Source organism: Sebastes umbrosus, chromosome 21 (assembly GCF_015220745.1).
Source record: "Sebastes umbrosus isolate fSebUmb1 chromosome 21, fSebUmb1.pri, whole genome shotgun sequence".
NCBI classification, from domain to species: Eukaryota; Metazoa; Chordata; class Actinopteri; order Perciformes; family Sebastidae; genus Sebastes; species Sebastes umbrosus.
Window position 1 is genome coordinate 3,092,094 of NC_051289.1, and position 21,016 is coordinate 3,113,109.

A 21,016-nucleotide genomic window follows, 5' to 3' on the forward strand; every position below is an offset into this window, starting at 1 on the left:
AACAACAAACCGCTGAAATGCGAGACAGTTCCAATGAAATCAATTGACCTACTTTATATGACACAAAGTTAATTTCACTCTCTTTGCTCTTTTCTTTACATTTTATTTTCCTGTGCCATCGTCAGACATTTTCTCTCTCATTTACTGCAATTGTTCCCAGCAGCGAGCTAAAGATGGCAGATCTGAGGTGACCCCTGACATATAGCAATCACTTGATAAAGCCTGCCTCGAGGGAAACTATTGCAAAAAAGAAATGCACAAAATTATTTGATAAAAAACAAACATGAAATTAAGATGCGATTACACACTTGAGGCAGAGGATTTTGAGTAATCAGGTCCAGGTGAAAAACAGGCGCAAGACGGAAAAGCAGGAGCTGGAGAGCAGATCTGAAATCAGTAACACAGTGGTTGACTGTTCTGCTGCCGCACACACACACACATCCATACATCCCCATCGACACAAGCCCTGATATACATTCATGTGCACACACGTACTGTATGTCGACTGTCAGTCATGTGATTGATGGGCAGGCTGAGTGCCGCCTAACCTGATAAATATCAGATTAGAAATATTACACATCAATGTATTGGCTTACATGTTGTACAGCATGTGTAGAGCTACTTTATCTGCATTAAGCCCCTGAATCAACATCTAATAGAGTGCAAGGCTCAATGTGGAGCGGCAAAGTCTATCTTTTTAAACAATCTGCCTCGGCACACTTTGTTATCAGACCCAGCAGAATGCCAATGGAGACCCTGTCCAATGTCAACCCCAGTTTATTACCTTAAGATCAGTGTAAAGATACCGAACAAAATGACTGTTTGCAAACCATAGAGAAGGGCCCTGATGTGGGCAGCGGAATATCTCCGCTCTCCGTCTCTCAATCATTTCTCCCACCCATCTCCTTCCCTTTTTTCTCTCTGTGTCCGCCTCCCTCCGAAGGCCAACGCAGAATGCGCTGGCAAATGTGTGAAGGAAGGAAACGGAACAAGAGGAACAGAGCAGGACGGAGGTGGAGGAGAAGGAGGGGTAGGAAGAATGAAAAAGAAGGCCATGTATTCTGCTTTTGTTCTCATTATTCCGCCCCGGCTGGGCGATATCCAGGCCGCCAGTGTTCCTCGGCTGGGGTTTGGTGGGAGGGTTATCAGCGGGTCCGCTGGGGAGCGTCTGCAACGCTCCTCCGTATCGCACGTTCTCAGAAGGCGGGCGGGGAGGAGGGGGGGAAGGTGGGGTGCAGTCTAGCCTCAATGTATGGCATGTCTGGTCCTCACACAGTATGTTGGGGAATGAGGAAACGATGTCTTTGGACATGAATTAAGTACCCTGACCTGCATGCAGAGGGGGGAGTCAGACAGACTGAAGGGAGCGAGGGAAATGGAGCGAGAGAAGAGGAGTGAGAGGAAAGGTGCCAGCAAAAAGGGAGCAGAAGCAGTCGTCCTGTCACAATACCACAATTCTGTCTCGGATAGTAGCGCTAAGTTTAGTATCTGAAAATCTGATACCATGGAAATAAAGACAAACCATCAAGCAATGTCACAAAACGACCGCTGAGCTTTATACAAACAGATGTCTCACCACATCGACTGGGAAAGCTTTATAGCAGCTTCTGTACAGGGGTTTTGATGTCGGCTGGGTGTCTTTGTTGGCTCGATAAACAAAATACAGTAGCTGCATATTTCACTCCTGAGCCGGTCTGTCAAGCTGTTTGCGGCGACGAAGGATTCAGTTCAAAACATAATGGAGAGTTTGATACAGTTGATATTTTTTTGTCTCTGTCAGGGTTCATAAAGACGGTTTCACTATCTTGTTTGCTTTCACTCCTACAAGCCCATCTCAAAGTGCCGCGGTGGCACGGAGTCAAACATCATGTAAACGTGCTTGTGGACCGTTTTTTGATTAACAACCTCACTTTGCCACAGCTTACAGGTCCTCACATACCTGGTGAAAAGGAAAAGTCTCACAGTGAGCTGCAGAACAAAAAAAAAACAAGTCAGTTGTGTGTTGTCACTTTCTAGCTCTCTTGTATTTTGTGTACATTCATTTTAGGGCCGCAACTAATGATTTTTTTGTCTTTTTTTGACAGAGGAAAACAGCAAATTCTTGCATTTGAGGAGCTGGATATAGAGAATGTCCATCATTTTTGAGCCATTCTAATAGATAGAATAATTTATGTGTACAATATCCGAGTTGAGTACCGATAATCTTGACCTTTCACCTTGAACAGGGCAAATATGCTACAACAGCCAAAAACATTTCCGCTAGGAGAAACATGCAGCAGCTTCAGAAACAGGAGAAAAGTGGAGTAAAGAAGCAACACAAAAATGCACATATTTCCACATTTGGCCTTAGTCTTTTACAATAGTATAAAAAAGCAACAAACCGTAGAGGCCTTGAGAACTTCTGTTGTGTTGATTGAATATGCAGCATTTTTCTGTTTGCAGCACATTTCCGTTGTTGTATTTGTTCTAATTGGCATGGTTTCTGAAGCTGCACAACGTTTTTTCTTAATGGAAATGTTTTGGGCCGTTGTAACCTTGTCGGCCACCGAACGTCAGCGTAGCGGCTGCTATTGTTGTTTGTATTGAGAATGGATGATTGCATTCCTGCTTTTATAGGACGACTTTGGAGATTCTGGGCCAAAACCAGATGACGTCAAACTGCCTCCATGAACTATTCTTTAAACAAATTCAAATCCCTGCGTTTTGTTTACGCCCTCTAGATGTGATGGAAGAGTGGAATTTCAGTAGTTCACAACACACTTGCTTAAAAAAGTTTTTTGAAAATCAGATGTAGTTACCGTGACAACACTAAGGGGCAAACAGGGGGAAGAGAGGGAGTGAAGGAGAGGTTGAAACGTCCTGTCAGAGCAACGTCAGCAGTCAGGCTGGGAGACTGGCCCATCCATTACGCTACCTGTCTTCCAGAGGCAGCCAAGGCATGCCCTGCTTTCCCCTTATGAGGCAAATTGCGAGCGGTTGAAGCTGGGGGTTAGGTCCCTTCTTCCTTTTTTCCCCTTGTGCGTTGCCGTTTATAGAGCACCCCCCACCCTCCCCCCTCCTGCCTCCACATCCCCATCCCCCTGCCGCTGCCTACTTTGCTTGCATAGGCCTGAGCTGATATGCATTATCGCTGGGCTTTTCGCTGAAAGCCAGTCACTTTGCATGTGTCCTCTGCCTGGCTCAGCACGGGGAGGAGGGGGGGGAAAAGACTCCCGGGTCAACAGTGCGTGTGCTGATGGAGGCAGGTGAAAGTGAGATGGACTGTCAGGCTTCTTAATAATGCCCGTAGAGAAATAGTCTCTCACCACTCTCTACTTTCTCTAAGCCGCAACTCTCATGGCAGAAGCTCTGTTTCCTATCCAAATTTGCTACATGACTGGATGCTTTCCCCCTGCTCTCTCTAGTATTTTCCCTTTTTTATTTTCCTCCTCCAACTCCCAGCGCACTCGACTTTATGAATTTACTTAATTGACGCTGGTGAGGAGCATGTGGGACTTTGAGCTATTGATTTGCTGTAGGCTTCAGCGTAGTTGGAAATACCAGTCGGTCTCTGGGGTGGACTCATGAAGCTTTCTACCTCGAGTCCCCCAGCACTGGGAAGCCGGCCTTTACAATAGATTTCTTCATAATGTCACTGTGGAAAGCTAATGCTTTCACTGTATGGAGGGCTCCGCCGTCCCTAAGGAGCGCTCACCCCTTGACCACATTTGTCATACCCTGGAAGCCACATTGTACAGCTCCCTGCCCTGATAATTCTCTTGACAAGGGACCACGACCACGAGTAAGTCAGCTAAAGCTTTATTTTGCGACGTCAAGAAATGTCATAGCGGGTTAAGAATGCCATGGTGCCACATGTAGCCCAGTGGCTACGACAAAATGCCTGCCTCTTTATATTTGTACTGTATGAGAGTGAAGTTGAAAGAAAGACGGCTTAAGGAGAATTGCAGATTTCTCACGACTTGGATCTTATTCGCGGCACTGGCCTCGGCTTCTATTGGCACCGAGTTAATTACGCAGATTAATAATGACAATAAGGACTTAGCAACGTTGCTAAGAGGAAGTGTGATAGGTCAAGAAACACAAGCAGAGACAATCAGACACGTTCCGCACTAATCCCCAGTTTAGCCGCGCCAAATTAGAAGAGAAAAATAGTCTGTTGTGAACATCAATCTCAGTTTACAGACTGAAGGCCTGGTTCAACTTTGACCTAACGTACTTTCCGTTATTGTGGGCAGAGCACACAGTTTTATTACTGATCGTTATCGACATTTCGGCTGCGCTCACTTTCGTTTTTTACCTTCAAATAAACCTTCTGCTTCATTATAGTAATGTCACTGTATTTCCAGATCTCAGCAATTAACATGATGAGTCCAATGTTACTAAAGCCAATGGAAAAAAAAAAACACGACAAGTTGTAATAAACCTTTAAAGGAGCGAGACTGTGTGACAATGACATAGAAAGAGTGAGTGTGCTCTTGTTCACAGCCATCTTCCTCGAACGTCTGTCGCTGGAGGTGATTTTTAGAAAAGGAGCCACAGGTCTCGTCTTTCCCTGTTCGCTTTCTCAGGGAGCACCATCGTCATAATGAAGGTGTGTAATAGAACATGACACCATAATTATATTCTCCCAGTTAAGAGGCAGTGTTTACAACAAGCACAAGGCTGCCTTTATTTTCTCCCTCCTTACGCGCGCACTCGCTCTCTCTTTGTCTCGCTCTCTCGCCTGCCCCGTCTTCGCTTCATATCATGTGCCATTTAATTGCATTAAAAAAAAAAATGCTTGATGAAAAAATGAAAAAAGTAAATTGCTTTAAATTGCCTGTCACAGATTGTGTGGAGTCGCCACAGAGCAATAAGACTTGTGCATTGTGCTGGGTGCTGGGTAAGCAAGATTAATGTGTCTGCTGCCAATTTTCGAATGCCCCGTGATTCCACGCTCAAAGAATTGCTTGGGATAACATTTTGAATCAGGACAATTAGCTATTAAATGTATCTATTGGTTTTATCGAACACAGGAGCACGAGGATAGAGACAGGGACACAGAGAGGCACACAAATGCATTTGTCAATACATATTGGATCTGGCCAGCTAATGGCCTTTCCAGTGCACATGTGCTGTTCCACACAATGGGCCTGTGTGGCATTTTAGCCTAATCTAGACTCAGGAGTGACCTCTTAGAGTAGGCCTACTCCTCGTCTCTCCGTTGTCTACCTCTCCCACCTGCTCTTCCTGTTTTTCTCTTTCTTTTCCCTAACGAGGGATATGAGCGACACGCCAAAGCACCCTATCGCGCCCGTTGAGCCAAAGACTTCCACAGCAACCCAGAAAGAGCCCCCGGGGGTGCAATTAAAAGTGAGAGAGGAGAATGTCAGCCAGGGGGACGAGCAAAGGGAGAAGAGATGGGGGGAGGGATGGGGGAGGAAGGAGGAGGGTTGGGCACTGGTGCCACAGGTAACGTGGCCATGTTACAATCCACAAAGGAGACCCTTAAAGGCTGCTAATGTGTGGAGGTGTCAGCAGCAGGTTGTTCCACCATCTCTGCTCTCTTTGGCCTCCTCTCCCTCTCCTCCTCCTCCTCCTCCTCCTCGCCTCATCTCAGTTTGTTAAGAAGACCCAGACAACTCGGACTAGGTGTCATTCACAACCAATGTTATGCTGCTCGCTTGAGAAACTTAAAATCCCAAGTGTGATTTGGGAAAACCGTAAGCTCGACCCAAATCCAGGGCTCCCCATTTGTCTTATTGCCCATGTGGGTTAGTGGCTCACAACCCAGTTCCCAATGGCAAATTATCAAAAAAGTGGCTAGATGGATGAACTTTTGCTCTCCAAATGTGTAAAAACAAACCCTGTGTGTCTCTTGCAGCAAAATGGATACAGATGCGACCAAACAAGAAAAAAAAACACTGTCAATAAATATTGATCTTGTTTAGCTGAGAAACAGCGTCTAGACACACCGCTGCATTGTCTTGAAAATAACTTCACCCCACTCCAATCTGACGTACAGAAACACACGCCTCACAGATTAAGGCGAGGAAATTGATCACTAAAAGGAGATTTCAGACAGATGGGGGATATTACCACAAAGGAAAATAAAAACTGTCTACGGATTGAGGAGGGCAAAATCATCATCATGAAAATGCCGGCGAATAAACAGCTGAAAATCCCCAGTCAAATTGGAATGCAAAGCTGAACCGAAATTCCTGACTGAATGTCAGCACTGTAGTGCAAAACACCAGAGTCCTCTAGTCGAAATTAGGATTCAACCTACAACACTGGAACAGCACCAAGATTTGGTTAACGCTTCTCTAAGTCCCCTTTCTGCTTCTAAATAGCACATTAAGTTTCACTCCAACATGGGTTGCCAACATTTCAACTTATTCCAAACAATAAAGGTTGTTATCGGATGTTTATCTGCAAACTACTAACATATCTGAGGAAGTATTGAGAAATAAACAAAAAGGATAAAAGCTTTGGAATGAAACCATAGACTGTATATTAGAAGTAGAACCAAATAGGTTATAATTAACTTTCATGTACTGAAAACACAATGCGAAAGGGTTAGAGTTGTCAGACAAAAACACGGACAACACCCAGACCTGACAACGCCGTGGTCGTGTCTAGAAGGTAACCAACAATTTGGGAGATGGTTAGGGTTAGGCATTGACCTCAAATTTTTAAGGTTAGGATAGATCGTCGGGGTCTCGCAAGAGTTTTTCCACGTTTTTGCAATTTGTGGGTTACCTTCTAGACAGAAATACGGTGGTAGCGACCTGTCAATCACAAGGTAGCCACGCCCTAAAGCATCCCCTGCTTTATGGTCTATTTGACTCTAAATGGAACCATAATTTACTAAATGAACATCATGCTGTATTGAAAAAGACTTGAAACTAGTGATTGAGACCATAAAACTCATGTTTACAATGTTTATTGAGGTAATAAATCAAGTGAGAAGTAGATTCATTTTCTCATAGACTTCTATACAACCAGAGGAGTCGTCCCCTGCTGGCCATTAGAGAGAATGCAAATTTAAGGCACTTGGCTTGGCTTGGCTTCAGTATTCAGACACGGAGGTTGAAATCATCAGATTGTGGAATATGTGTTTAATAAATTTCCTGATCATACAGGACATACAGGGATGTGAGACTGTGACCGAATGAAAGTAATCCAAACAAATTAGCTCATACTATCCCCGTCAGAGGCAGGGGTGTGCCCACAACATTCATCCCAGTGCATCGCTCCAGAGCTCACTGCAAACACATTACCTTGCCTCGCTGCCCAAATGCATACCAAATAACCCATATAAATCATACGATCTGGGCCAAGTCAATGAGAGACCCCTATTTTCCCTGTTTTCTAGTTATTTTTCACGGTGCCATCATTCAGCGGAGCTTGCATCACTCAGTCCGAAGCTCTCACAACCGTCGTCTGAGTGGCCCAGTTTAGAACCCACCGAGGGCTCCTGAAGTAACCCTTCCTCTAGTGCACTTGATTTTATGTCTCCACAGTCTGGACTAAATTGTGGGTTGCCAGCTCTCCACACAGTGCTCTGTTTCTCAGTTCACTCCCTTTTCTTTCTCCCTGTTGTCACTTTGATAAAAACAAAGATGGGATTCTATGAACTTGCTCCAGTGTTTATGGCTGTGTTTACCATCGAGCGATGCGGCAGCTGAAGAGGACCCTCTCAGCACATTATTTTAAAGGGTCCCTCTCCTCTGAAGTCGCTCCAGATTCTCTTAGTATATTAGGGCAGCATCATTTTGTTCAGAGTCTACTGCCAAATAATGACTTTCAGCCCTGAAATAACTGCGTCATCATAAACAACAGAGACTCACTTTTTTCAGCGTGTAGTTTCTGATTCCACTTCTCAGAATTAATTGACTAAATGGGAGCTTAAAGTCATTATCTCCCCTCGCCAGTTCTCCAATTCCGCGCTAGGGGCTAATAAATGGAGGTTTGATTTCGCTAAATGTCCTCTCGCGAAGATTAATAACGCCTAGTACCCTGGTGGCAAACAGATGTGGTCATTCCTTGTTCGTCGGCAGAACAAATGGGCACGAGACGTCCTCGCACATAAAGAGCGACGAAATAATAGCTTAATGGCATTCATCCGGTGACACGTTAGCAGATGAGACATCCTTGGTTGTTTGCTTTCCTGTGTGTTCACCAGAGCACATGTTTTGTCACCAGCGGCCGTGTGGTCTAACACAGCTCTCTTCTGAGAGGCTGACAATGGCAGAGGGAGGGAGGGATGGGAGGATGGAGGAGGCTCAATGGAGGGGTCTGGCGGCTTCCTGCTTTCCCCCACTGTGGCCTTTGTGGTGACACACTGGTGGTTATGGGAGCCTCCGTCTCTATGCAAATCTGTGTTTGCTTCCCAAGTGTTTGTGTGTGCCATGTGCAGTCAAGTATAAGAGTCTGTTTTATCTGTACATTTAGCTTCGCGTAGTCCGGATCAAAAGGCCAGAGCTGCATCAATGTAGGAATAATATCCGTATTAAATCTGGTAATTAAAAGCTATTACTTCTATATCAATAGCGTTGTTTACCGCTTAATAACATTGCCCCTACCATGATATTAGATCACGCCGCAGCCGTTGTTTTTAAATGAATAGTGCGTCTCTGGAAGCGGATACATTGATTGGACTACACAAAGGTCAAACTTGGCGCAGTGAATTGAAAATCAGCGAATGAGTTGTGTTCCCACGTTTGTCTCGGCCTCCCCGTTGTGACAATTACATGAGAGGGAACGACGTGGAAGCACATTTCCATTCAGGCGTATATCGACTGTAACAGCGGGTCAGCGGCGAGACAGCCACAAACACAATTGTCACACAACACTAAATAATACATGGAGCTAAAACAAAGACATCACACACCTAAAATATGGCCCTAATAAAAAGGCTGCACAAACGTGTCTCCCCTTTCGACTAAGAGTAATGACCTTTCCTAGAAGCCCACCATAAAATAACACCGCGACAGTTAGGAGCACCTGTTTTTACATTATTAATACCGGAGGCTTCGCACACACTCAAAAGCTTCTGATACCACAGCTTTTGACTGTTCTTAAATTGGACAAAACTCTCTCAAACTGCACCCAACTAAAACCACTGAGGCATTGGAGTGTTAAGAAAGCCATTCGTCACAGGCAGAACTCGTGCCAGAGCAGCCTTGGGATAAAAAACAAATGAAAATCATATGAGTTGTATGAATACCATTCAAGAGTGAGGCACACAATTTGTGATGGCATCTGAATTAAAATGCCTTGTGTGAATACATATTTCGTTAGCTATGCTCCTCAAGAGATGAAAGGGTGGATATTTGCTGGCTTTTCATTTGTCGCCGCACATTTTTGAATGGATGCTAAAATAAGGGTCTTTCAGCACTGTTCTCAATCCAATCACGTCAAAAGGGATTCAGGCGTCCTCTGAGATGAACAACAGACGGCCGTGATCTCCTCTGACCTTAACTGTGACTCATGTTTATTTACCTCGGCTAGTTATCCCTGAGGGACAGCGGCCTCATCATTGAAATGAGCGCTGTGATGGGTTGTTTTTTTATTGCCACTCTTGGGACAACTCTAATGAACAAAGGAGCCTGATTGATCCGAGTTAGCATTTGATTCCCGAGCACTGCCGAGACACACGATTCAATACGCTGGCATGCCGGTGGAGCACCCCTTGAACTTTGCTGTACACACATCTTTAATCACACTCACCTTTTCTCATGGCCGGTGTGACTTCCAGCTTATTTGTAATTACCAAGCTCCTCGGGAGGGGGTTGGCTGAACAACAGGCCCGGCCATAGGTCACGGAGAGACACTGTAGCTGGCCATATGGGCTCCGGGCCCAGGGGCAGAGAGTGGGTGGACGGCGGCGTTGGCACCGGCGAGTTACCAGAATGGTCGGAGCAGGAGATTGAATTATTCGGAGACAGGAGACGGCCTTATCGAGCAGCGGCCACATTGCACTGACGTTTTCACCCCAGTTTCTATTTCCCATTTCACACTTGGACTATTGCCAGATAGGATATGTTCAGCCACCTCGTTTTACCCCCAGATTCAAAATCGCCGGCCACCAGTCAAAAGAGGGTATAGTGCGTTATCTATCACCACCTTACCACCCGCGGCACCCTCCCCCTCTATCCCCTAAACCCTCTCCCCTTCCTCCCCTGTTGTCACCGGCGCAGCAGCAACAGCATGGTGTTATTACAGATAAACAATCAATACTGCATTAACGTGTCCGCGGAGCTACCTGGAGTTAAACAGGCAGACGAGGAACATAATTCAACCCAATGTCATGGGCGGACTACAAGGAACTAATCTCGCTCATGAACAGACGTCGTATATATGTATTGAAAATTCAGGTCACTTTCTTTCATTATCCTCAGCCATCATTTCTTTGTGTTTGAGGTCACCACATACATTTCTTTTCCTTCCTCTCCTCACTGGTCACAGAATGAAACCCCACTGCATTAAAGAAGTAATACCCTACTTTATAGCAAAGGTGACCATGGATATTGGAGAGCAGGGACCCATACGATCGATTTGGAGCGAGGAATGGAAATTTTAACATGATTCCCAGCCAGGCATTTTAACTCGGGAGTATTGGACCCTCTCTTTTGATGACTGCTTCCAATCCAACCTACTACTCCGTTTCAAAATCCTGATGACGTCTTTATTTAAGGAAAGGGTAGCGAGAGAGGCAAGCTCCCGGTGCCCTGCTGTTGGCTGTGTGGTCCTATTCCTCTTTGTAAAGCTTGTATGCGGGAAAATTTGCATCTACATTCCCAACGCTGCCATTGACAAAAAGAAGGCTTTTTTTGTTCAGAAGCCTCTGTGAAAAAATGAAAACAAAGACGTTCTTATGAGGAGGCCCAACAAATAGTCCCTGCCTCTCCCTCTCCCAGACGGGAATTAAATACTCCTCATTCCACCCTCATTCATTAGCCCCCACGCCCACAGCCCTAACACCGTACGGGGGTATAAAATACCTCGCGCACACAAAATAAAGGAGTTGGACTTGGCTGAATGATTGCGGAGACTGTTTACTAATACTGCTGCTCACTCTGCTTTATTACAGAGTACCAGGCTTTCCATTACTGCAAAGGGAGAGAGAAAGGAGCAGAGGAGGAGGAGGAGGGAGCGGACAGAACAGAAAGGAGAGAGGGAGAGAGACTGCCAATGTCAGATTAAAAGAAGAAGAAGAAGAAGAAAAAAAAGAATGGCTCAGTTGATTTACACCTTCATTACTCTCCCCTAACTCTGCTTATTGCAAATCATGATGCTGCTTTATGAGCTGAATCCTCTATTACGACAAGGCCGGGAAGACGGTGCTTTAGTCCATAAAGCAACCGTACAGTAACCGCCACCCGGCAGCGCCCGATCCACTCATCCTACCACCCAGCTGCCAGAGGGGAAGGGAAGCAAGACAGAGACCGAACCGCTCCCGAAAACTTGTTCCAGCGCACGAACCACAGAGCTCGCTCGTTTGCTCGCTCGCTGTCCCTCTTCCTGGCCTCGTGCCCGTGGACAACACACCCAGATTTCTCCGAGAGCCAGATGTCAAGGAAGTACGATTTAGTGGCTGCGGCTACGTCGGGGAAGGAACTCACAGCGAGTGTTTACTGCTAAGTGAGCAGTGCCACATTTAAGTCAACAAACATGTGAGGCGCTGGAGGTGTATGTTTACTGTCTCCCCACCACCATGTGATGGGGTGCTACTGATGCGTTTACTCCAAGAGCTTTATTTAGATGGAGATAACTTTCATTTATTGAACCAAGGGGAGGTCTTCAGAGCACGCTTGCACTTTTTCCCTTGCAATGATTAAATTTGTGCGTGCGTGTGTGGCGAGCAGGTCCAAGAAGAAAACGGCGGAGGAAGCCCGGTGCAGGACCTAATAAATCAGCAGATAGGCTGAGGCGTGTAGGTGAGTGCGGGTGTCAGTGTGCTGATGTAAACAGGGCGCGGGCGCATAAGACACACCGGATGGAGGTTTGTTATGTGTATGTAACACGCTGCTCCGGCCTGGCCTGTCTGACTCCCATCTGGAACAGGGTTGACAGAAAAGTTGACAGATGCTTCACCAACGTCCATTATTTATGAGACTGAGGAGGATCCACACTGCATTTCACAAGCGTCTGCTCCTGCTACTGTAGGTCGAGTTCTGACATTGTATTCTGTGTGTGTCTACGCGCGCACACACACACATACACACATCCGATGCTTCCTTGAGTTTGTTTGGTGGAAGCTGATGAGCGAGAATGTACAGGCCCACTTCTTTTTGCACGATTGCTCAAATGCACGAGTGTGTGCTTACGTATTTGTGTTTGCACATTCACTCCAGACCCAAGTAACCACTCCACCTACCACTGCGAGTCTAACCCTTGACCTCTGGAGTGTCATTAAATCCCTGCCAGGCTGGCAGCCCTTCCAGCTCCTGCATGGAGGACCGTACACCAGCAAACTCCGGCTCTCTTAAAACCCACTTAGAGGCTTACAGCTGGGAGGCCCGACCATCGGATTGAATTAAGGCTATGATTAATTGAATCTAGTGGTGAGTAACTTGAGTGACTGATGTCTCGCAGGACCAAAGGTCTAGACACAATGCTTCAGAATAAAGCTATAGTCATTTATTCAGTGACATCACAGGCGGTTTCAGTGTGCCTCAGGCATGGATGGTTGCCTTTAATATTATTGCTTGGAGTGCCGCTTTAAGCCCAATACTACCCGCAGCACTGCTGCTGCTGCTGCTGCTGCTGCTGCTGCTGCTGCTAAGCGTGCCAATGTTAATAAGAGGCACAATATAATTAATACAAATGGAATGTTTAATGCAATTTTTCCATTTCAAAGAAATTCCCCCGGCATCTTTCCCAACAACGAATTCAGCCCTCTTGCATTGTCCTCGGGCAAACAATAACCCAAGTTTGGCATTACCTTCATTAGATCAAACTCAATTATTGCAGAGCGCTTGCAGCTCTCCTCTGGTTCTGAGGCTGCCTGCTCCGGCAACTTGAGGGTCCTCTGGCAGGACCTGCCCCATTTGTCTTTGATTGACAGCGGCGGGATACAGTAATTGGAGGCCTGCGAGACCCGTACACATCCGTTTGTCAGTTATTCATGTCAAAAGCACAGTGTTCAGCTGTTGGGGGTTCTCAAAGAGTGACCTTTTCCTCAAAAGGGGACAGGTTTCCCCTACTGTCTGAGAGATGCCCTGGGTATTATTCAGCCCGATACAGTACGCCGCTGTTATTACTGTGTCCCCCATGTTGCTGCAGAGCGCTCGCATTGTGTCCTTCCCTGAGGAATAGACGGCCCCAGAATGGTACGCACGCTTTGATTCGGCAGGTGGTTTGTGCGGGAAAGGTGTTTCTATTTCTCTCGCTCACAATGAGCCATCCTAATGTTTTGAGAAGTAGCAGAACAATGGCAGAAACCTCTCTTTTTCACTCTGGGGATTGAAAGTAAATAGGACCTTTGCTGATGTGTTTGCCTGTTCATTTACAGCACCTTAGAATGCAGCTCGCACATTGTACCTCCGCGCTCACAAAGGCGCTCCGCAGGACAATAGCGCAGCGGAAGAAACGGGCACACAATGGAGTCCAGATATCATTCACAACATAGACAGGAGACCATTATCCACAGAAGGAGGGGCCCATGTGAAGGTGACAGGTTTGGGAGACGGAGGAATTGTGCGCACGACGCTGCCACCAAGACAACAGTCTCCCTGAAGCCTAACCTATAAGGACAGGTTTTTGCAGCGCCAATGCCCGCTGGGTTGAGGTGTTACACGTCGTCTGCAATAACCTGGATCATTACTCCTGGAGGCTGTTAGAGGGGAAAATCACATCACTCTGCTTTCACCGCTGCCAAGAAAAACTGACACGCTAAAAGTCACACAAAGACGCGCCTCAATATGCACACACACGCACAAGGGCCCACAAACAGCCCAGACGCCACACCGTCTCTCTCACACTTGCAAACAAACACACACCTGCAATCTATCACATACTGTCAGTGACGTCTGGGGGGTTAACATACCAAGTGGCATCCCAGCAGCATCCCACCAGCCAGCGTTGCCTGGAGCTGACAGCTCTCACTGCGGCTGCCTCGCAGGAGTAAAGTAAGCATCATTATCGCCTTCTCTCGCCATACCTTCTCTCTAGTTGGAACAAGCACAACGCTCTTTTCAAAGTCTCCCTTCTTTTATCCACAACCCGACCTCCTTTCCCTTCACTGTCTTCATTGTAGTCCAGTCAGGCGCTAATGCTCCTTGTCCTGTGGCTGGACTCTCTGATCTTCTATTACCCTCTCGTCATCCGACAGTCAATATTATCCCCCCCTTTTTCCTAACCAATCCTCCCCTCCTCTTCCCTTTGCTTTTCGCAAAAGTCTCAAAAGTCAGACAGACAATGTCGCCCCCCTCCACCCCTTCACGCACTTGCTCGTCTTCCATACACTTATTAACTGGCTGTCATGTTCGGCAGCCTTCCCCCCAGACAGTGTTTAGCGTTCCTCAGTCCACTTACTGCAGCCAGAGTTAAGCCTCTGGGCTTTGCACATAGACAGGAATCCAACTAGAGGGGAAAGGCAGGACCTGCGGACATGATCTGTCTGCTGCACTCACTCACACTCTTCCTCCTGCACTAGCTACCTCCAGCCAGGACTGAACACCGCACCGTACAGGACACTAGGGCTGGGACGATAGGCTTGTCTCCCGAATCAATACCATCATGATACTTACTTTTTTTTACACTACACCATGTGAAAAAGTTTAATCACACACTTGTACTCTATGTAGTCAGAGATGTCCTGAAGTCAGATATATCAGTCATTGTAGGGCTGCACAGTTAATCGAATATTAATCACGATCACAATTGTGGCTTCCCACAATTAAATAAACATGATCGCCTGAGATATTGATGTTTAAAATGTGCGTTCTGCTCAAAGATAAACTCTGCTGCATATCAAATCAAGCACTCCTTAAACTAACAGTGGCTGCCCCCTGGCAGCCACCAGGGGGCGATCGAGATGTTTTTGCTTCACTTCTGGGTATAGATATTATCTATACAACCAATGTGTTTATGATTAAATTAAGAGAATACAATTGATTATCTAGCTCTTATTTTGCTATCAAAGTGCACCAGATTGAAGCATTTAACTTTAACATGTAGCTAACAAAGGGGTCGGGTGAATATTCCTGTATTTTTTCATATTGCAATATATATAGCAGAAAGAAAAATATTGCACTGTCATTGCCAGCAAATATTTGTTAAATTTCTCCAGCAACCCAAAAATCAAAGAATAAAAACATTTCCTTCACAAATTAGTGGTATTTTTTATTTTTATTTTTAAGAGACACTTTATACTTCTGGTGAATATAATCCAATTAATCTTATTTCCATATATGTATTTTGTATATAACCTTTGTTGACACTTTATTTTGAAAACTGGATGCAGTCACACATGTATGCTTCTGCTAACTTCCTTCTACCTTCACATAGACTCAAATAAGGCAATTATATCAATTTAGTCGTTAAGAAAATGACAAATTTGCGATACATAGGTAAATCTATTTTTTCCTCACCCCTACAGGACACTACCTACAGGATGTTTGTTTTCTTTCCTATAGAATAATGTGCAGTTGCAGAGAAGCAGATGACCAGATTAGGAACATTTAAATAACTTACTTTTTTCAAATTTATTTAGGGTTGGAAAAGGAAATTTGGACATAATTAAAGTTCATTTTTTGTTTTAAATAAAATATGAATCAGTGGGTATTTTTTACCTCCGCTAAAGAAGTTGTCCCCTCCGTTAGTTAATCTGTATGGCAGCAGGTTGTCTGAAAAACTCATGTGCAAATTTCCATAAAATTTGGTGGCGACATCAGCCTGGAGCCAAGGACCAGTTGATTAGATTTTGATAGTGATCTGGATCTGTGATTTCCACTATTAGATGATTATTGTTTTTCCCCGCCACACACATATTGGATATAGAGATTTAATTCCAAATCCAATCCAAACCCTAACGGTACCCTCGCAGGGTCAAGAAATCGATTTCACCTCGCATTTAAGAAAGAGAGGATGTTCAGCGTCCTTGAAGGTGGCTTCCTTCTAGTGTTTGCTCATATTTTAGATGACACCCGCAAACAGAATTCGACTGGGCTCAGCTTGGCATTGTGTGGTAGCTACAATACTGGATTTGTCACCTGCCCCCTTTCCTCCTCCGCCCTCCCCCTTCCCGGGGCAAATGGTGTAAGAAATGAGACGTGGCTGGTGGATATACTTTCATGCCCCTGCTTTACCAGTGTCATTCCGGCAACTCTGAAATTGTGCCACGGTGTACAGGGCTTTGTTGTAAATCACTATCTCCCACTGTCAGACTGCAGTCTGCTGTACACTGTGGATGCTTGGCTTTCTGCTGCCTCCTGGGTGACTAATATATCTTGTTAAATTGTGCTGAGAAGCGTGCGGAGAACTGTACACCTTCCCTCTTTGTACTGTGTTTGTTTGCTTGCATTTGTGCCTGCGTGTGCTTGTGTGTGCCTACTTCAAAATGTGTGTGCGCGCGTGTGTCTATGTGTCGTGACTGAATAGGTAGGGGTGGGGATGTTACTTTTTAGCAAATATGTTCACTAAACTCCACAAGTCTGTCAGGCTTTGTTGGTAATTCAGTTAGATTGCTATTCGGCCAGCTTCCGCTCACCACCACCACAGTATCGGAGTTGTGAAGCTATCTCTCAGCCACTTCATAATTAGAAAAGCTGTGGAGCCAAGCCACAGTTTGAGGGGGAAGAGGGAGAAAAGAAGCTGTTGGCAGACTGCATTATTCAACATTGGCAGCAATTTACTCCGTCTCCCACCCCAAAGACATGAATCTAAGTGATTTCATAGTCACATCCGTCCTAGTGTGCCACACTGTATAAAGCTGGACTCTTCTCTTATCACCAGCTCTTAAGCCATGCACTGTATACTATCAGCTTCATCCAGCACTATAAACACACACCATATCTCCGCGCTGCCACTTTGAAAATAGATTTATGAGTATATTTCTCTGTAATTGGTGTTCTCCTGCACAAAGCAGGGAGAGATAATTAGCCATTGTTAAGTGAGGTGTAAATTGTCTGATCCGTGCGTATTTATCTCAGCACACAGAGAGCAAAACAGCCCTTTTTGGGGATTTGGGTAGAATCTACAGTGGCTCTCCTGGCAACCGTCTCAAATCTCTTTTCCTGAAAATTGTCGAGAAACAGCCTCAATGTGGCTTAGCCGTATCTCGTCTAATTCTAACATCTTTTTTTTTAGTCATAGCAAATTCAATCTGGGACTAAGGTTGACCTTCAGAGAGAAGGTGACGCTGGCCCCTGCCAATTTAACTAGAAACGGACGTCAAGGTTTCTTGCCTGTTGGTGGGCAAGGAATATGTCTTTTCTTATTTTGGTTTCTGTGCAATTACGGTTCTGACTGCTCCGTAAATAGGCGTCTCTGAAGGGAATCTGTCTCATTAGTAAGGAGCAGTTATTAAGTTGCCATTGTGCCTGCTGGAAATTTGCTCTAATGGTCACAAGACGCCTCAGGAAATAAAAGACAATGTAACTGTAGGAGGGGGGGGGAGTTAAATCTTGCCATTCTTCATGAAGTGGATGAGAAAAAGTCAGTACAGCAGGTGCATTGTTCTGGAGAAAGAAAAGAAAAAGAAAAGAGGAAACGAAAGGAGAGAAGCCCAGTTGGCTGGCACCGACGGTAGCGACTCCAGATAAATATTTGGCACAAGAAATATCTGAGGAGGAATCCCGCAGCACTCGCAGTACAAACAACGTCATGATTTATTATCACATCATACAGACCGTGACTAATGCACTCAAACAATCAAGGTGCATCTAGTGAACTACAATGCCCAGGGGTACTCTCTGCCGCCGACTTCAAACATTTCGAAGCACACGGCTATTAGAGCCACTCGCGGTGCACGCGGGCTCGACAAATGTTCCACAAGTATCCGAGGAGCACACATGCAGAGGAGGCCGTAGACATTCCCACAGGGGGAGTTTGCTTCGACGCAGTCGGCGGCCACTGGGATATGATTTTATTAGCTCCAGATGCTGCTGAACAGAAGACTAGAAAACGCTCAATATTATGAGCAGGACACATCAAAATGATGCTGCCCATCTGGAGCACAAATAATGTAATCAACTCGGGTCACCGGTCATCATCGTCTGGCCGTCGGGTAAACCCACCATCCTGTGACGTCACCGGTCACAGGGACAGGCTGGAGCCGGGCCGGCCGGCAGATTGGGACTCGAGCTTTTTGGGAATATCCCCTAAGCTGCTGCTGCATGATGACCCACGGAGGAGAGATATTTGGGAGAAAGATGAAATGTGAGGGACTGTCTATTGTAATCTGAGCTCTGGCTTAAAACATGCAGATGGCTCTGATGTGTATATTCCCCTGCCTGTCAAATCAGTTCTGCAGTATTACTTTGAACGTCTTCATACGGAGCGCACGCACAGCTCGGACCATCAACACATATGCAATACTGTACTGTATGTTCACCCACACACATGCATGCACACACACACACACACACACACACACACACACACATACACAGGAACTCTATTTGCAGCAGAGCCTTTAAATATTCAGTACCTGCCGTGTTTTCTGTATGACTTTGATCAGCCACAGATTCTACTCTCTGTCCCTTTCATCTCTGAACTTCAAACCGGCGTATGAAAAACCTGGACCACAAAACCTGTTCTGGTTCAGACAATCTCTGTTCACCAAGCTGCTCTCTGCCTTCCAGAAAACAAGTAGGAAGTTGTTCCAATAAAGAAAGTGAGTGAAGTTAACCTACTCTTTACAGATATAAAGCTCCTTTTTTTCAGAGCCTACATGATTGCACAACCTCCCCTGATAAGCACAAAGTCCTTGTTTGTAATTTAAAAAGCATGTGTGCAGAGGAGTGATGATTGCGGAATATTCCCCGGGTACTTTTGACAACACCCCCCAAACAACTTTCTTGGCCGCCTTCAGGCATATTACCTCAGGCTTACAACGCAATAACTAGCATGGAGCAATCTGCAGGCAACAGGGAGGACAGTACAACTTTCCCAAGCACTAAATTCAATTTCCAGGATTGCACAGCCACTGTTAGACCCACAACACCTCTCCCCCCTCTTCAATCTGTCAATACCTGTGACTTTTGAGTAAAGAAGTTAAATCTTGTATAGCCAATGCCTGCATTATTCAGCGAGCACCATTAAATATTCACAGCCACATCACTGATATCATCTTGTAGTCAATAATGCTAGAGGACATGTTGTTTTTAGAAAAACTTGAGTCAACTCCAGGAGTGTTTTTTCCCCCCTGAAAAGGCCCTTCTCTAACAGCAAACAGAAAAAAAAAGGCAGCAGGGCATCACAGTGCGACTGCAGGAAACCACAGATAGACAGTCATCCAGCCTTTATCAGAGCATGCTGTCCCACCTGCATCGATTCGCATCCCGTGGATTTGCCACTGGCTGCAGCAAAGATCATCGGTGGAGAGGGAGGGGAGGTGAAAAACAAAACATGCACCAAAAGCGTTTTATAATAAAAATAAACAGGCCTGAAGTTGCATACGTGATAAAATAACGCAAAAGTGCGTGCAGAGCATGCGAGCATCACTTGAGCGCAGCAGGGCAAAGCGTACTGCGTCGTGCAGGACCTCTGGACAGCATCCACATCCACACATGCATGAGAATTACGCACGGAGCAATTTAACAAAATATAAAAAGTTGATGATGAAGCCTGCAGCTGATTGACCCCCTGCTATAGAAGTTGAACGAACATGTTAATGTATATAACTTCAAACTCACTTCACATTCAAAAGCCCGGAGCTATATTCCAATAATAATTAGTGATATGGATTTTTTTTTTTGCTCCTCCACTCCGTTAGAACATACACAAGAAGAGCATCTTATATGAAGCATCATTAATGTGCGGAGCAGCCTAGAATAAACCAGACTCGGACAATTCAGAAAACGCTGCAGAAGAAGAAGAAGAAGAGGAAGAAGTCTCTGTTCGAGCAGCCAAATGTGCCACAAATTAGACAATTTTGCACAGCTAGAAAGAAGAAGTTATAAGCAAAGATCCCGCTCACCTGATAATGAAGTTTATTCTAGGATGGTGGGTTTTTCTTGTCGGAGCAGAGAGTGTGTATCCGTTCACTGCAGCTTTTGTTGCCCGTTGTTCCAGTGAAACTGCGCGTCTCAGTCGCGCTGCATCACTTCTCTGTGCTGTGGATGTCAGGGAGGCTGAAAGGCTGAGGGGACTCAACCCTCCCATTGGCTGCCATTCACAAGTCCCCAGCACAACGGGAACAAAAAAAAAAAAGGGGAGGAAAAGAAGAAAAAAAAAAAAACACACGAGCGACTAAAACAAAGGGGGAAGATGGAATAATAATGGGAGATTATAGTGCTCCTGTGCGGTTCTACTGCTGTTTAATAAGAACAGCCAAGCGCTTTTCTGCACATTTGCATAATCCCTGATTAATAGTTTCAAAGTCAGAGGTTGAGTGTGGGTTTGAATCAATCAATACGTGGTTATTTTTTGCAAAAGCCTCCAGTTAGACGTCCTTTAACACCGTGGATCATGTATGTGTGATTACTTATTTAATTTGGGCAGCTCTGCATGAAGATAAATGCACCAGCATGTGTTTACTGTTACTGTACTTCTAATGCAGGATCAAGACACTGTAATGATATTCCTACATTTCAATTTTGTTTGCAAACTTGTTTAGTTGTATTCTAGGTTAAAAACAATGATGCTCCTCCTCTATTTGCAACCATTAACATCACACAAAGACCAGTATGACATACAAATAAAGCAAAAAACAGCAGTATTCTACATAAAAGCATCCAGTTAGACTTCCTTTAACACCTTGGATCATGTATGTATGATTACTAATTTAATTTGGGTGGCTCTGCATGAAGATAAATGCACCAGCAACTATCATGCCAGTGCAAATTAGCATGTGTTTACTGTT

The 21,016-nt window shown here is 45.3% G+C and overlaps 1 protein-coding gene across 4 annotated transcripts in view; it reads right to left on the reverse strand.

Moving 5' to 3' along the window:
* The window catches only part of LOC119480638 (cadherin-6-like), a 205,916-nt gene that overhangs the window by 38,467 nt on the left and 146,433 nt on the right, over positions 1 to 21,016 (reverse strand). The window contains exon 2 of one of the 4 annotated variants that reach the window (XM_037757119.1): positions 20,132 to 20,267. The exons of 1 other annotated variant lie outside the window; for it this stretch is intronic. The gene's annotated coding sequence lies outside the window, so the exon portion shown is untranslated. Of the gene's footprint in view, positions 1 to 20,131; positions 20,404 to 21,016 lie in introns of all 4 variants that reach the window. 2 more of the 4 variants (XM_037757117.1, XM_037757118.1) reach the window with 2 other exon arrangements.